This window comes from Lissotriton helveticus, chromosome 1_1, assembly GCF_964261635.1.
Source record: "Lissotriton helveticus chromosome 1_1, aLisHel1.1, whole genome shotgun sequence".
Lineage (NCBI taxonomy): Eukaryota > Metazoa > Chordata > Amphibia > Caudata > Salamandridae > Lissotriton > Lissotriton helveticus.
The window spans coordinates 1,260,694,213-1,260,712,828 of NC_136057.1; the positions used below are offsets into that span (position 1 = coordinate 1,260,694,213).

The following is an 18,616-nucleotide window of genomic DNA, read 5'->3' on the forward strand; positions in this document are numbered from 1 at the left end:
AACAAAGGTTTGGAATCACCTTCCTATTTATTTGAATTTCATTGACTCTTAAGACATCTTTAAGTGGCAGCTCAAGACATGGCTTTTGGCATTTCTGATGCGCTGTGTAATTGGCTCAGCCTCTGATGTTCTCTCCCTTCAGGTCATTTCGAATCAGGTAGCCACACTTGTAGCGGCTCATCGCCAGGATGCTCCTTTGGGAGTGGCAGTGCGCTCTACAAGTACATCTTTCAATTCAAATCGACATTGCCAGATACATCAGTCATAATAAGACACCAAACAGGCATGGCCACCACTGTAAGAAGAGAACACATCAGTCAGATAACAAGGGAAACCTCTGAGTGGCACCATTCTCACTCCATGTGAAGCCTGCCTTTGAGAAAGCCTGCAGTCGACTTGCTTCTGAGACCTGAAAACAGAAGGAAGACCTATCTGCCTACCTCTGAGGTATGGAATACATGTGGACAGGTTGATGGACTAAGTCTGCACAGGAGCTACAAGGTTGTCAAAGCCCTACTGCTTCAGAGGAAGCAAGAATACCATATAGGTAGAGGACCTGCTCAATAGCCTTCACACATTGTGAAGGTGTACAATCACAAAGCCTGTATGGTCTATGGTGGAGAGGTGTGGCTCAATGGTTAGAGCGGCAGACACTGATGCAGAGGTCTAGCCCGGGACCAGGGTTCAATTCCCCGCCTCAGCGGGTCTTGGGCTCAAAAATTCCACGGACCTGATAATTCTCGCCTCGGTGCCTATTCCAATCATGGAGTCCCACTCTGCAACTCTGGGCAATAGTTGCTTAATCTCCACAATGGCCCCCACAACGCTAAGGATGCCTGGCCTCCACCTTGGGGGTGCCCAGGAGTGGACACCTCACAGGGAAAGCCAGGATGGGTTCCACAGCGGTATTCGTACAAGCGCCTTGAGACCCTTGCGGGTGAGTAGTGTGCTATACAAGTATCAATTTACAATTTATACCATACCACCACCAACATCCCAGAAGCTTTGATCCACTTGTAGGAAGCTGGCTCTGTACATACTATACCAAAGTAAGGTATAGTGTGCAAAGAGTCCAGTGAATCCCCAGCGGTAGAGGATAAAGTAGACAATACCTTACACTCAAGTTAGTAGTAGGTGGGCTGAGCAGTTGGGCTTATCAGAGGGTAGTGTTACGAACGTGTACACACTCAGACAAGAAATGTCACACGATCAAAGACTGAATCCAGACCAATTGTTTGTATGAAAAGTTGTTACTTTGTTATTTTTATTACTAAAACCAAGAATCACTCAGTACAGGCAAGATATACCGTTTACAGGACTGGCAGTACTTTTCAAGAATGCAATATGGTTTTGTAAATACTTTACAGTTTTAAGAAAGCTTTCTGTAAATGTCAACCAGTTACAGTTTTTAGAGTTTTGCAATGTTAAAGATAGGGAATGAAATGTAATGTTTCAGTTCAATGTATTCCTATCCGGGAAAACAAGGTTAGTAACTTGCAGGTAAGTACCTAGTTTTGCAGTTCAGTCTTGGGCTGGTAGCACTTATAAAGGGCAGGGGTTAGGTAGGCAAAGAGAGTGCACCCTTAGTGGCACAGGGGTGGCCGGGTGCAGAGGTCCAAGGAGAGTAGTTCTATGGAGACAGCGGGTACTCGGAAGAACACTTGTCACAGGCAGGTACCTGGGGTTTCTGGGTCATGGCCCAGGGAATTATACATGCTACAGACCTCAGAGGCCCTCTCGGGTCACAAGGCCCTTGGTAACCAGGTGTACCTTTTACAAGAGACTTACATGTGGCCCAAAGGGGAGCCAAATGAGGGGACAAAGGTACAGTTTGGGGAAGAACACAGGCCCTATGAACCTGATTGGCAGGGACTTAGGTCACACTCAGTCAAGTTTGCATCATGTATCTGGGAAAAATGTTAGGGGTAACCATGTATAAAAGGGCACTTTCCTACATCACTTTTCTAGCCCTCATGGTGTTGCAAGTAACTAGGCCATACTACAATGGCTCAGTAGATCGTACGAATTTAAATCATTATCATGTCTATCCCAAACTGACTAAGACAAAGTGGGAACTGAAGTCATCACCAACTGCAATGAATGACCTAGATCGCCGAGGTTGCCCCACTACTGGAAAGTCTCGACTACCTGCAAATTTGGAGATACAGGCCCATAACGGAGAAAGCAGTCCAGGAGACTGACTGTGGGAGCGGTCACACTACTTTAGAAAAATTAAATTAAAAAGTAAAGGGACTATGTTGACTGGACAGTGTTACCAGCTGGACATTGGTAATCAGACAGATCATCACTAGGACATCACCTACCAGGAGAACATAAGACTTTGGTAAAGTATTTTGTGTGGTGGGGACATAATTCTTTTTCTGGCAAGATTTTGAGCACTAAGTGTTTGGAATTTTACCTTTAATTTTGGTATTCAAATATTTTTAGGAGTGACAAAGCATACCACAGTAGTGCCAAAGGACCACAGTTGTTCTAGGGTTCCCACTGCTGTATCCCTTGTTCCACCTTGCAAGCTTTTCACTGGGAGTTTAGACTGCTACAAAATTAGGACCCAGGCAATCCCGAGGTATCAGAGTTCACCCAAACGAATCCCCAAATAAAAATATAGTCCAAAGGGTCTATGGTAACAAAAATTCACTAGGGATAATATTTTGTAACTCCTCACCCCCAAGGTGCTAGAACCTTATGGCTACTTCTGGTCATTAGTTCTACTTATTCTAAAATACTTACTTGACTGTTAATGAAGATGTTCTTTCTTTTTCTAAAGCAAAGCGCTGACTTCTGTAGGAAGCTGGTTCTTTATATAGTACATCAAAAAGAAGTATGCTGTGTAGAGTCCAGGTATCCCTTATGAGTGGAGAGGGGCTTGCTCCAGCAATCCCAAGGTGCTCTATCTAGGGCAGTGCAATGGAGCAGTCTCAGGCTTATCAGAGAAGAGTGTTAGACACTTGTTGCACACACAGAGACAATAAATGATGAACACACTCAAAACGGAGATCCACACCAATTTTGAAACAAGCATTTCCAATGCAATAGGTCTCGCATTAGGAAAGTTTGAGCTATTGGTATTGTAAATTACAAATATTTTATTTATGTGTTAGTTTTGAAAATAGTGAAATTAATAGCTTTGTCATTTACAATGCCAGTAGTTTTAACTTTCGCAAATGTGACACCTATAGCATTTAAAATGCAATATGTGTTGTATTTATGTGACTTAGATGTATTGATATTACAAATAACAATGGCTTTTAATTTTTTTTAATAATTAATACCTAAATAAAAGTATTGGAATTTTTAATGGCAATAGCTTTAACTTTTGTAAATAACTTTTGTGAAGATTACGTTCAGTGTATTTTATTGTGACGAAAATACAAGAACAGAAGTGAAATATTAACATCTTTTTGTGACATTTTTAATAAAGCTTGAAACATTGAGAAAACATAATTGAACCAGTTGTTGTTGAATGGTTGCACAGATTGATGTATACCTCGCAGGGGACATTCCCAACCCAACAGCATGTTACGGGAATATTATGTTTTCCTAAATTAAGTTGGCTTCTCTTATGGTCTGTTCACTCTGTACATGTTTAGTTGACTTCTGTAAATGTGATATTTTGTGGGTACTAAACAAGTGCATATGTGCATCTCAATGTTTAGTCAATCATTGGTCTAAATATACATTATTTCCATGCACACATTTGGTAATAGTCGTCCCACAGCCTGTGTATTGTGAGCAATGTGAATGCTTCACTTTCTTTACTTCTGGAGAGGGTAGCAAGGAAAGCTGATGGAGCAAGTAAAGTTAACAAAACCACAATACCGGATGTCTGCCTTGCTTAAGAGAGATCTGCCCTATATTCTGTAGAGCTGACAGTGGCCAAGAGCCATTCCACAGGAAAAGAGATCTGATTAGGGGGAGCTGTTGAGCAATCTGTAGATCTAATGAGGAGCTAAAGATCACAAACAACCCTTTAAGAAAAGTTCTGGGGAAAAGGGTTATTCATTTGCAATACCTGAAGTGGTAGTACCTTAGGACATCTTGGTTCCTTGGCAACAACGCAAAAGGCTTCCTCATCACTGACCCTTGCTGATTGCAAATCACACCTGAATTACTTCCTACCAACCACTGACCTTCTCCCTCCGTACCGTCCCGCTGTTCAACCACACTCCTAGCAGCATTGCTCAGTTCACCAGATAACAAAACACGAAAACAACTACAGTTAATCGCCTTTAACTTCCTGAGCACAGAAGACTCCACCAATGCAGCAAACACTTGTAGACCTGCAGAATCACCAACAGACCAATGTCCTCTTGGATAGCTCTGTAGCCAATCCAGCCGGAACGGTCAACAACTCCTTGAATACAGGCATCTGCACAAAGGAACTCTAGATGTCCTAAACCAAACGTGCCATGAAAGAAGAGATCCTTCCTACATTTGGCCAATAACAGGCTCTTTTAGTTAAAAAGATAGAAAGGTCTGCTTTGAGACAAATCACTGCATTGGAGTACCAACATGCTTATACTTGAACTCTTCCTCGCTTTTGATCCTATTCATCACCCCAATCTTCTGCAGAGACTTGGACACAAACAGGGAGAGAACTGAAGCCGACTGCATCGTTCCTACCTGATGGATCATCACCATCTTACTTTATCCCTTCAGGTCAGCTCCATTCAATTCACAACTAAGGCATCTAACAGTTCTACTTCATCTGTAACTCTTGCCTTCGCTCTCCACCTGACCTACTCTCCTGCTTCAAATACAACTATTACTGTTATGCAGATAATACACAAATCTTATTCAAGTATCAAAACATATCTGTCTTTAATGCATACTTAGATGGACGATACCTAAAGTGGTCAAATAAACAAAGATCTCTAATCACAAATAAATAAACATCACAAATAGATATATTCATATGCAGCTAATGGGTCAACCACGACCCATTAACAATATGGCCTCAGCAACTAGGCCCGCCACCAAACACAGCCGAGTGGGAAACAGGGGTATCCACAGACTGCAATCTTTCAATCATAATCAGATTGGGTTTGTCCAATATGTTTAAACTGCACAGTTTTTCACTTCTTTCCCTCATATTGGCTATGAAGATAGCTCTGTCCGCATTGCGTGACCCGCTGAAGCTCGAAAACTTAGCTAGCTTGCAGGTGCAGCTTCACACAGTATGGGGTGGGGGGCCTTAAGTGGATAACTTTTGAAACCAAACCTAGAGTTTCAGCAGCTTCGCCACGCCTGTCACCGATTCAGCCAGCAGGGTAGCAACAGAAAGTAAATGTTTTGGAAGTCTCTTTCCCATCGATGCTTGTTTGAAGAAAGAGGTTATTATACCACTAGATATGTTTCGGCATAAAAAATAGTTGCAAATAGAATAGCGTGTTAGCATTCAGTTAACCTAATCAGCATGTTATTAAAAATGTCAGCATTTCAATAAGGCTATCGGTATGTAGATACGCGTAGCGACATGAGATTAAATGTCTCCGCATACCACTAAACTTATTAGCATATTATTAAAAATATATCAGCGTGTTACTACAAATACCAGGCCCATTACAGCTGGCAGCTTTAACTCCTCAGCAGGTCTCTCTCAGACTCGCCATGTCCTCAATGCATCATAAGGCCATCAAAATAAGCAGCCGGTCTTGAAACGTGTCAGCGTGCAGTTCGAAGTGTTACTGCGCCACAACCATTAACATATTAAACCTGTCTGCACGGGCCGGGGTCATCGTGACGGTGGAATGTCAGCTACTCAACGGTGGCATCAGCATGAAACCACCGGGTCATTAAATTTAGTCATTAAATGTATAGGAGCTTTGGGAATCGAATGCAATTTTGTTAAACGGATCACCGTGCAGAAGTAGTTTTATTCGATGCGTATAGCAAGTGGCATAACAACGGCCATTGTATAATTAAATGTATCACTGAGTGCTAGTATGGGGTGTATCAGCGCATTGTCAGAAATGCCGATCAGAGGCTCAGGATATCATTTGAGAGTAGGTCAGCAGGTAGCACCGCGGACAGTGCGCGCAGCGCCCCCCGCGGGCGCAGTTTTCACCGGTCAGGCAGGCGGCCGTGTCGATCCACACGAGGAGCTGTCCAGCGCTCAGCTCGGCCCGGTGGTTGGCGTGGACCTCTCCAGAGCCCCTGCTCTCCGGCTGTGGTGACTCCGGCACGGGCCCGCCGGCCACCTCTGCATGCGGTGGGTGATCCATGGGCTGCGGGGCAGGGCAGGACCAGGGGCGGAGGCAGGAGCTGCGGAGCTCCGGAGAGCAGCCTGCGTGTGCCGGTCTCTCGCAGCACAGGCTGTTAATAGAGCATCGCGCAGGGGAAGCGGCGGGAGCGAGGGAGAGTTTGTGGGACGTCCAGCAGGAGTGAGAACCAGGGAGACAGGAGATTGGGAACGCGCGTGGCCGGCTCCGATCGCTTTCCTGAGCGTGCGCGTGCCAGTCTCCTGTCTCCTGGGAAGCAGACCCGGCAACTATAGTATCGCGCCTGCGCGATGCATATGGCTTCGCCATATGCGTCGCAGGCGCGAGACCTAAAAACAACAGCTATTTTTATATATATTTTGAAACCTAGAACTTTGTAAATAGGAAAGTACTTTTTTGGAATAGACTTTACAGTTTTAGCAGTGTTAACCAACAGTGCATTTTCAAGCGTAATGAACATTTGCTGCATACATATACTTGCAATATGTTTCTGTGAGACCCCTTTCAGTGAGGAGGTGATATGGGGACAAGAACCAAAGTTCCATAAGCAAAACAGTATGTGACACTGGTGTGTTGCCCGACATGGTCAAGGAAGCATTAAGCTCCTACGACACCAATTAAAGTCTGGTAAAGGGTTTAACATGACAACTACCACAAAGGCAAAAACGTCCAAACAGGAGATTGCCATAAATGATGATCACTCTCCATATAGCAGTATTCTTCCAATAGGAATAACAGTCTTTTATTTTGTCTACAGTGAGGAAGACCTGTTCAGCGATCAGTTGCCTTGTGACACCTATATCATTAACAGGCCATTTTACCAATAGTGAGAATCCCACTACATACATATAATTGCATCTACTATGAATATTAAGGAAATATAATTGGGGCATGTAGGAAGCCTGCTCTGTATATGATAATACCACTATGAGTAACACCAGTTCCAGAGTCCAGGTGTTCCCCAAAAGTGTAAAGGGCTCAATGTAAAACCCATTTCCTGAGGTATTCCGTGGAGTTCGGTTGGGCATGCCTTGGCTGTCATATTCTCAGAGAACCCTTCGTTTGGCAAGCGTCGCACCGCTCAGAGTCAGTGAGCAGAGCGGTAAGAAGTTTTTATCTCCAATGTAAAATGGAATGAGCAGCGTAGTCTCTAGTGAGTCAACTGAACGCAAATTACAGAAGTTGTTGAGCAGCTGTTGAACATTTCCTTTTGAGTAAGGGTGTTACGCAGGAATTGAACTTTATCGAGTGAATTCCAAAAGCCTAGTCAAGTACCGAAAACAACAGTGTACCTAGTTTCCAGAGGTTCTCAGTGAAGTTAACTGTCAGCGCCAGAGAGTGAAGCTATATTATAGTCTCGTCATCTGCAAGGCATGATCTATTCAGTCAACTACAAGTAGATAGGAGTATCGAATTGAATATGCTACTTACCAGTATGCATCTGTTCTTGGCATGTAGGGCTGCTAACATTCATATCTTTTGCATTAGATCGCCGCCTAGTGTTGGGTCCGGATGATCGCACATTGTTGTCCTGGAAGAGTCTTCGAAGTATCCTGAGATAGGTGGCTCCTCCCCTGGACTACAGTGCGCATGGGCATCGGCTCCATCCCCAGATTGTTTTTAGCCATTGTGGCAGAGATGGAGTGTAAAGTGTAAAGGATGTCCATGCTAATGATTGAATGCAAGAGTATGTCTGCAGCTGCGACAGGCACCGGGGAGGAGGGTGGGCGATATGAATGTTAGCAGCCCTACATGCCAAGAACAGATGCATACTGGTAAGTAGCATATTCAGTTCGAGGCATGTGGGCTGCTAAATTCATATCTTTTGCATAGAATGTATAGCAGTCCCTCCATTAGCGGCGGTTGCCCGTGCCAGCTGCAGAAACTTGAAAAAGTGTCTTGAGAACAGCCTGCCCAACAGCTGCTTGCTGTTTGGAATGCACATCAACACAGTAGTGTTTTGTAAAGGTATGTGGTGTAACCCATGTGGCTGCTCTACAAATGTCCTCTAAAGGAATGTTCCCCAGGAAAGCCATGGATGCCCCCAATTTGCGTGTGGAGTGCGCCCTTGGGGGTATTGTTAAGGTGCGTTTAGCCTTTTGATAGCACATCTGGATGCACTTAACAATCCATCTGGCGATTCCTGCTTTGGAAATAGGGTTGCCCTTGTGCTGTGGCGAGAAGGCAACAAAAAGTTGCTTTGTTTTCCTAAAGTGTTGTGTCCTGTCAATATAGTACATCAACGCCCTTCTAACGTCCAAAGTATGGAGCATTCTTTCCGCCACCGTTTGTGGGTTTTGGAAGAATGCAGGCAAGTCAATAGTTTGGTTGAGATGAAACTGTGACACCACCTTCGGAAGGAATTTGGGGTTAGTACGCAGTACCACCCTATTTGGATGAATTTGTATGAATGGCTCTTGGATTGTGAGCGCTTGCAGCTCACTGACACGTCTCAGTGAAGTGATAGCAATAAGGAAAGCCACTTTCCATGTTAGGAACTGGAGTTCACACGAGTGTAGTGGCTCAAAAGGTGGTCCCATCAGCCTGGTGAGGACCACATTGAGGTTCCACACCGGAGCTGGCGGTGTTCTTGGGGGAATGACTCGTTTCAGACCTTCAAGGAAGGCCTTAATGGCAGGCACTCTGAAGACAGAGAGATGCTGCCTGTTCTGAAGATAAGCTGCTATGGCGGATAGATGTATCCGAATGGAAGTGTACGCTAGATTGCACTTGTAAAGATGTAACAGATAGCAAATGATGTTAGGGATAGATGCATCTAGCGGGTTTATGCTATTGGCTGTACAGTGAAGGACGAAACGCTTCCATTTTGCAGCATAGCATGCTCTGGTAGTCGGCTTCCTTGCCTCTTTGATGATGTCCATGCATTCTGGAGGTAGGTGAAGGTAGCCAAACTCTAGGACTTCAGGAGCCAGATCGCCAGGTTGAGCTGTTGCGGATCTGGATGCTGAATGTCTCCATGGTTCTGCGTCAAAAGCCTGGGCGTTAGGCGCAGCCTTTGATGCGGCACCACCGAGAGTTCCAGAAACGTGGTGTACCATGCTTGGCGTGCCCACGTTGGAGCAACTAGGATGAGTGTCATCGAGTGCTGCCTTAGTTTTCTTGCCACCAGCGGTATCAGAGGTGCTGGGGGAAAAGCGTACGCAAATTTGCCTGACCAGTTCATCCATATCGCATTCCCCTGCGACTGTGGGTGAGGGAACCTGGCGGCAAAGTGTTGGCATTTTGCGTTTTCGTGTGTGGCAAACAGGTCTATCTCCGGATGACCCCACTGCTGGAAGTACGGGAGGAGTACTGATGGATGTAACTCCCACTCGTGCATTTGATGGCTGTATCTGCTGAGCAGATCCGCCATCTGATTGTCCTTGCCCGGGAGGTGTTCTGCCATGAGGAAGATGTTCCTCTGAATGGCCCATTTCCACATGCTCTGAGCCAGATGAGACAGCTGCGGCGAGTGGGTGCCTCCCTGCTTTTGAATGTAGTACATCGCTGTCATGTTGTCCGTCGGGACTAACACTACCTTGTTGCACAGATGTACATTGAAGGACTTGAGCGCCATGAAGATTGCCTTCAGTTCCAGATAGTTGATGTGCATCTTCTGTTGCTGCGTGGTCCATAGTCCCTGCACAGTGTAAGTGAGCAGATGAGCTCCCCATCCCTGCAGAGATGCGTCCGTTGTCAGGGTAATCTGTGGCACTGGCTCTTGGAACAGTCGGCCCTTGCAAAGGTTGTGTGGATTCCACCAATGCAGAGAGTTGTACGCCCGACTGGTAACCAACACTAGGTCTGTCAATTGTCCCCGAGCCTGTGTCCACTGATTTGCTAAGCACTCTTGCAGCGGACGCAAACGCAACCTTGCGTGAGGGACTATGAAGATGCAGGAGGCCATCATGCCAATCAACTGCATGAATACTCGCGCTGGGAGCGAGTGTTGTGGTTTGAACTTCTGTATTAGAGACTGCATGCTGTCTATCCTGACCTTGTTTGGCTGAGCCATGGCTGTCAGGGTATTTATCGTCGCGCCCAGAAACTGCCGCACATGTGCTGGTTGAAGGTGCGACTTTGGGTAGTTCAGCGAGAAGCCCAGATTGTGAAGGAGGTGAATGGTAGTCGACATGTCCGCGGCGCACTGTTGTTCCGACTTGGCTTGAACGAGCCAGTCGTCTAGGTAGGGGTAGACATGGATGTTCTGCCTCCTGAGGTGCGCCGCTACCGTCGCCAGACACTTGGTAAACACTCTTGGGGCGGTTGTCACTCCGAAGGGTAGGACTTTGAACTGATAATGCCTGCCTTGGATAGTGAAGCTGAGATATTTTCTGTGGGACGGGTGTAGTGGTATGTGGAAATAAGCATCCTTGAGGTCTAAGGTTGCTAAGAAGTCCCCTTGGTTCAGCAAGGGAAGAATCTGTTGCAGTGTAAGCATATGGAAATGTTCTGATAGTATATACAGGTTGAGGGGACGCAGATCTAGAATGGGTCTGGGAGATCCGTCCTTCTTTGGAATAAGGAAGTACAGGGAATATACCCCTGTGCCTTCCTCCTCCACTGGCACGAGCTCGATTGCGCCTTTTTGCAGCATCACCACTACTTCTTGCTGCAATAAGTGCAAGTGCTCTGCGGACATAGGCCGTTGCCTTGGTGGAATGTTGGGTGGAGTGGACTTTAACTCTAGACAATAACCGTACTGGACAAGTTGTCGTACCCACCTGTCTGTGGTGATGTTTGTCCAGACTGGCAGGAACTGCTGGAGTCTCCCCCCGACAGGTGTTAAATGGTCGGGGGGCAGTGACAGAGAGTCACTGTTTGTTTGGGGCAGAGGAACAGGAGTTGTTGTTTCCTCTGCCACGTCCTCTGGTGCTGTTTCCTCGATAACCCCCTTTATTCTGTTTGGGGTACGAGTACTGTGCTCCACCTCTAGTGAACTGTGATTGTTGACCCAACTGTCCTCGGGTGACTCCACGTGCACCTGAGCGACGAAAAGTGTTGCCCCGGAATTGTTGTGACTGAAGGGCCCCCATAGACTTAGCTGTTTCGTTGTCTTTCTTAATCTTTTCGAGGGTGGTGTCAACATCAGGACCAAACAGTCTATCAGGATTGACGGGCTGATTGAGTATGGTCGTTTGAATGTCTGGTTTAAACCCTGATATGCGTAGCCACGCTTGTCGTCTCAGCATGACGCTAGTGTTAATAGCCCTAGCTGCTGTGTCTGCGGCATCAAGTGCACACTTTATGGCTGCGTTGGAGATGAGTTTTCCCTCCTCTATAAGCAGTTTGGTACCCTCTTGAAACTGCGAAGGCAGGTGTTGTAAAAGTTGCTCTAGGGTGTCGTAATGCGCCCTATCATAACGTGCCAATAGCGCCTGTGTGTTCGCAATACGCCAGAAATTGGCAGCCTGCGCAGCTACTCTTTTGCCCCCTGCCTCAAGCACCTTAGACTCCTTGTCCGGGGGAGGAGCTTCACCCGTTGTCTGGGAGTTTGCCCTCTTGCGGGCATTTGCGACCACAAGAGAGTCTAGTGGCAACTGTCCCCGAATGTATGCAGGGTCTGCAGGTGCTGGTTTGTATTTCTTCTCGATGCGTGGATTGACCACCCTCGCCCTGGTAGGCTCTTTAAAGATTTCCGCAGCATGCTTAAGGACACCTTTGAGCATAGGAAGTGTTTTGACTGTCCTTTCAGAGACTGGAAAAGTGTCAAACAGAAAATCTTCCTCCACTGGGTCAGCATGCATGTCCACATCATGATTAGCAGCTGCCCGTTCAATGAGTGCATGAAATCCTGCAGAGTCTTCTGTTGGGGATGCACGTGCACTGAAAGGCTGTGGGTCCTGCCCCACATTTTGGATTCCCTGGTCACCTATGTCGTCATAGGAATCCTGTTGTGCATCGGGGTCATTGATGGGGAAAGTGTACTGGTCATCTTGTCCATATTCCTCTCCCTCAGAGTGGTCGGGGGAAGGTGTTGGACTCCTTCTAGGAGGAGGCTGGATAGGTTCAAGCAGGGTTGGAGCGTCCTGTGTAGGCCTTTTCTTCTTCAGTGGGATAACATAGGAGTCCACTGGTTGGGAAGTGATCTTCCGCTTGTAAAGGGTCAACTTGCCCGTGTCTGCGTCGATAAAACGCTCAGAATCGTCTCCTGAGTCGAGTTGTCGACCCAATACTCCAGCAGACGTGGACGAGTCCGATGTCTGTGGCGCCGTCTTTGGCGCAAAGGCCTTTGGTGCCTCCTTTGGCGGCAGAAGGAAGAGAAGCTTGCCAGCAGGCTTTGCCGGCATGTCCATCGGCTTCTGGCGCGACGGCGCCGGAGCCGACGTCGCAGAGGCCTTATCCCGAATTCTTTGGAGTGAAGTGGCGATGAGGGATGCGTCACTCACAGCGGCACTTGGCGCCGACGAGGAGGCCTTCACCTTGCCTTCGGTTCCGACGTCGTGTTGCCCCTTCGGAATCTTAGACGTCGATGCTGCAGCCGTAGACACAGAGTCCTTGGACCGATGTGTTGAGCCTCCGCTCTCCGATCCGTGTGATTTTGCAGACTCCGTCTCAACCACGCGTCCGACTAACGACGTCCCAGTCGGTACTGGAGTCTTGTCTCCGACTTTGGTGGACTTTGACGGCGTCGCCCCGGTCGACCCGTGCCGGACGACCTTCTTAGAGGATGCCTCCTCCGCTGACGACTTCGGCACTGTCGAATCGACAGTTTTCTTCGACTTCTGTGGACCGGAGGCCGACGGAGCCGATGAGGTAGCAGGCTTTGGCGTTTTTGGTGGAACGACCGCCATCTTAGGTGCACTCGAATCCGTTAGTTTCGGTTTCGTTTTCGGGTCGGCCATTTTAGGCGTAGTCGATACCGATGCTTTTAGTTTCGGTTTCGATACGGGCTGCGTAGCAAGTATGTCCGTGGCCGGGCCTGAAGGCGGGGCCGTGGCTTGCGATGCGGGGTCTTGGGTAAGGCCGAGTGGCGATCCCGTGACCCGAGCCTGATCCACGTAACTTTCGGGGCATAGCTCATCCCCTGAGCTATCTTCCGCGGCCCCATAAACTTCTTCGACGTCCCCTACCTCGTCGACATATTCAAGGCCGAGATCCACGACCTCGTCGTTGTCTTCAGGATCAGCCTCGACCTCCGTCGCGGGCGGTGAGATTTCAAGATGATGGCCTAGGCCCTCTTCTACCTGGTCGCCGAAGATGTTATCTGGAGCTGGGGCCGCTTGTCTGGCCTCAAGGCGCACCGCGCGCCGAAGCTTGAGCGTCTTCTTCGACCTGAATCTGGAGCAGGCCATGCAGCTGTCCTCGTTATGGTCTGGCGAGAGGCATTTGTTACAGACCGGGTGCACGTCGATATGTGGGTATTTGGACCCACAGACGGGACAGTACTTAAACGGGCTCCGCTCCATGTTGAAAGGTGGTGGTCGTGCTGCGATGAGAAGGCCTCGATGTCCGAAGAGTGATACGACTCCGCAGATTCCGACTCAAAGAGACGGAAGAACTCGAGACCGTACGCAAACAATACCGACGTAATGAAACGAAGGCCTTTTGGCCTTAAAGAAGCTAGTTTTCTCGGTTCCGACAGAGACGTCGAGACCGCATCCGAACCCAATGGCGGAAAAAAACAATCTGGGGATGGAGCCGATGCCCATGCGCACTGTAGTCCAGGGGAGGAGCCACCTATCTCAGGATACTTCGAAGACTCTTCCAGGACAACAATGTGCGATCATCCGGACCCAACACTAGGCGGCGATCTAATGCAAAAGATATGAATTTAGCAGCCCACATGCCTCGAACATATGCATATAGTTTATACTTTTATTTACCACCTTTAATAAGACTCAACCAGGCTGGTTAATCTACTGAATAGTATTCTTCAAGCAGCAGCGAAGACTTTCACAACAGTAACAGAAATCATTCATTGAGAGGGGAAAAAATCCACACAGTAACAGGTATTAGTGTGAGGTAGAGCAGAGAGTAACTTTTGTTAATAAAATCAATTTGCTTGAACGGTAGTAATGTTCTGTTAAATATTACAGGTGTCCTCCAGCTTCCGAATACTTGAGGTAGCAGAAGAAGACACCAGTGTGGCAGTCTCTCTCTTTGTTATCCACTTCCCCTTTCCCTTCCATTCCTGGGCTTGGATTATTCCGAGTGCAGGGGTGTTTGGGAATTTGGAAATATTCAACTTGAAGTCTTGGTCGTTCGCTCCCACGGAATCAGGATATTCAGGTACTGCTTCTGACAGATTGAAGTGCCCGAAATTATCTTCCGTCTGAGCGAGATGGCTGAAGGTTTTGACATCAAGGCCTTGGCTTCAATTTTAGAGGGGTTATGGAAACAGTTGAGTGATACCAGGGAGGAGGTAAGGAAATCCAATCAGGAAGCAAGTTATTTGCGTCAGAGGATAGATGAGCTTTCTGTGAGTGTGAGTCCAAGTCCAAATTTTGGGAGTATTAAGTCACAAACTTTTACGCCTTCTCCATCTTCATCTTCTGAGTTAACAACACAGGTAGTGCATGCTATGTCCCCCACTATTCCGTTGCCCCCCCCCCGAGAGATTTCAGGGAGATCCTCATAAGGCACAGATTTTTCTTACACAGTGCTCCTTGCATTTCCTTTGCAAACCCATTCTGTTCAAGGAGGATCAGTCTAAAGTGGCGTTTGTGCTGTCCTACCTGAGTGGCGATGCTGCAGCGTGGTCCTTGCCTCTGGTTTCCTGTAATGATCCAGTGTTGTACAATTTTGAAGACTTCAAGGCTGAATTTCTGCGTATTTTCGATCGAAGAACGATTTCTCAAACCACAGATAACGAATTATTGGATTTAAATCAAGGAAATAGGGATCTGGTGGCGTATTTGGCGCAATTTAACAAGTTGATTGTAGAAACCAGTTGGCCAGAGGTGAAGAGAGCGGCAATTTTTTTATAGAGGATTGAAGGATGAGTTGAAGGATGGACTGGCTCAAATTCCAAAGAGGCCAACCGATGTATCAGAACTTATAGATCTAGTATTACAGATTGACCAGCGGCAAGCAGAAACACGTAACGAACGGCGGAAGGACATCCAAATTCTCCCACCGCGATTCGATCGTGTTCGGTCCGAGTCAGTCAAGAATCAAGAAGGTCATTCCAGTGAAGAGCCAATGCAAGTGGGAACGATCCGTGGTCCTCTTACTAAGGAGGAAAGAGAAAAGAGGCGTCTGGGAAGGCTGTGTATGTACTGTGGTCAGTCGGGCCATTTTGTCAAGGAATGTCCAAAGAAACCAAAAACCAGCTCGTAGGTAAAAGACAGGCTCCACCAGTAGACGGAGTTGCACTGGTGGGAGCAAGTGGAGAGACAACTCCAAAACCACAATTTTTGGCTAATACTTTACAATCTGCAGCCCCACATTTGATCTTCCCAGTAAAATCTCTTTTGGAGAAGCGCGTTTGGAGGAAGTTTCTATCATGTTGGATTTGGGGGCGACGGGGAACTTTTGTGACATCCAGTTTGCTAAGTCTTTAGGAATTCAATTCAAGAAAAAATTGAGACCAGAACCAGTTCATGCTGTGGATGGCACGAATTTATCTTCGGGACCCATAACCTTTGATACTGAAGTGATAACAGTGTTGGGGCCAAGAGAACATCGGAGTTATATCAGATTCAATCTCATTGATGCTCCTCAGTTCCAGCTCATTCTAGGATTGCCCTGGCTCACGGAGCATAATCCACAGATTGATTGGTCCAGACGCACAGTGGAAATGGTTTCGGATTTTTGTCATGAGCATTGTTTCCAGTCCTTATCGGAGACCCCGAGATCCACCATGTCATCAAATTTGGCTAATCAAACTCAGATGATTTGCGCTTTGTAAGTTCCAGAAATCCCAGATGAGTACCTGGATTTGAATGAAGTTTTCAATGAAAAAGAAGCAAAAAAATTGCCGCCTCATCGAGAGTACGACTGTCGGATTGAATTAGAGCCAGGGGCTTCTTTGCCGTGCAGTCGAATTTATGCCTTATCAGAACCAGAGAACATCCACCTGAAACAGTATATTGAACAAAATTTAGCTAATGGATTCATTCGACCGTCTCAATCCCCTGTGTCATCCCCTCTGTTCTTTATTCCAAAGAAGGATGGAACCTTGAGGACCTGCATTGACTATTGGGCATTAAATCTAGTCACAAAGAAAATCGCTACCCGTTACCTCTTATTTCTGAACTCCTCGATCAGGTCAAGGATGCTTGTGTATATACCAAATTGGATTTACGAGGGGCCTACCATTTGGTTCGAATGGCTGAGGGTGAAGAGTGGAAGACCACTTTTCGAACCAGACTGGGGTTGTTTGAATATCAAGTGATGCCCTTTGGGCTTTGTAACGCCCCAGCAGCCTTTCAGCACTTTGTTAACGATGTGCTTCGAGAGTTCCTTGACCGATTTGCTGTGGTTTACATCGATGATATCCTCATTTTTTCCAACAGTCTTGAGGAGCATGTTTCTCACATGCATGCTATTTTGGAGCGGCTGTTGGAGAATCATCTGTTTGTGAAATTGGAAAAGTGTTTTTTTCATTCATCAAGAGTGGAGTTTTTGGGTTTCATACTTTCTCCAGAGGGAGTCTCCATGGATGATTCTAAGCTTCAGGCAATCAAGGCTTGGCCAGCTCCCAGGTCTGTGAAGGAGATACAAAGCTTTTTGGGATTTGCCAATTTTTACCGACGTTTCATTCAGAATTTTTCGGAAAAAGTGAGTCCGATCACTCGGTTACTAAAGAAAGATGTGCGATTCACCTGGGAACATGAGTCTGAGGAGGCTTTTCAGCTTTTAAAAGAGGCTTTCATTACAGCTCCAGTTTTGCAACATCCAGATTTAAAGGAACCTTTTTTCATAGAAGCGGATGCGTCCAATTTGGCAATTGGAGGAATTCTGTCTCAGCGTCAGAAAAATACGGGTCAGCTCCATCCAGTGGCCTATCATTCCCGGAAACTGTCACCAGCAGAGATTAATTATTCAATTGCGGATAAAGAACTCTTGGCTGTGAAGGAGGCCTTCAAGGTTTGGAGACACTATTTGTTTGGAGCGAGACACGTGATCACCGTCTTCACAGATCATCGGAATCTGCAATTTTTAAAATCTGCCCGAACTCTTACTCCAAGACAATTGCGGTGGTCTCTCTTTTTTGCAGATTTATGATTTCGTTTTGACCTACAAGCCTGGATCAGCTAATGGAAAGGCAGATGCTCTTTCTCGTTTGAGTTTGGGTGAAGAATCGGTTTCCAAAGTGGAGGGTTTTATCATTCCAGAAGAAAAGATTGTGGCCATCACGATCGAGGATGAGTTGAAAGATTGGATTAGAAAGGAATTTTCTAAGAAGGAGTTTGCAAATTGGGAAATGGAAGGTCCAACCCGAGAAGTGAAGGATGGGAAACCAATCTTACAAGGAAAAATGTTCGTCCCAAGTGAAAGTCTTAGAAACGAAATCATTCAGCAGTTTCACGATCATCAGTTGGCAGGACATAAAGGAGCCAAGAAGACTTTGGAATTGATAAAGAGAACATTTCTTTGGTCAGGCATGGACACTCAGGTGAGACAGTACATCGCCACTTGTGAGCAGTGTGTTAAGGGCAAGAGTCTTAGGCAATCCCCGCAGGGTCTACTCATGCCCCTACCTGTAGCCCCTTCCCCTTGGCACACCATATCCATGGATTTCATAGTAGACTTACCATCCAGTCAGGGGCATTCTGTGATTTGGGTGGTGGTAGATCAGTTCTCTAAAATGAGCCACTTCATTTCTCTAAAGACTCTTCCTACTGCATCTCAGTTGGCCACTCTGTTTGTTGAACACATAGTCAAATTGCATGGAATTCCAAAAGGGTCATTTCTGATCGTGGACCGCAATTTGTTTCCCGATTTTGGAAATCCTTCCTAAAAGGATTGGGTGTTGACCCTAGTCTGTCCACTAGCTATCATCCAGAAACAGATGGACAGACGGAAAGAGTGAATCAGGATTTGGAACAATATCTCCGCATGTATTTAATGGACCAGGAAGGGGATTGGCCATCCTTGTTGAGCACTGCAGAGTTTGCGTATAACAATTCAGTCCATTCTGCCACTGGTTTTTCCCCATTCTTTCTGAATTCTGGTCGCCATCCCAATATGTTGGTTGGGAGGGTGGATATAGAAGTCCCCGCGGCTGAAGAGGTAATTCAAAATTTGCAAAGATCTTATCAGATTGCTTCCTCTAATCTCTGTAAGGCTAAGGGGGCTTATACGGTTCAGGCAGACAAGAAGCGAAGAGAGAGTTCCGTCTTTAAGCCTGGGGATAAGGTTTGGATTTCCACTCAACACATGCGGTTGAGTGGGAATCAAAAGTTTCAGCCGAGATTTGTGGGTCC

At 46.7% G+C, this 18,616-nt stretch overlaps 1 protein-coding gene across 1 annotated transcript in view; it reads right to left on the reverse strand.

The window, feature by feature from the left end:
* DLD (dihydrolipoamide dehydrogenase) overlaps positions 1–18,616 on the reverse strand; it is a 224,917-nt gene that overhangs the window by 67,664 nt on the left and 138,637 nt on the right. The gene's annotated exons all lie outside the window — the stretch shown is intronic.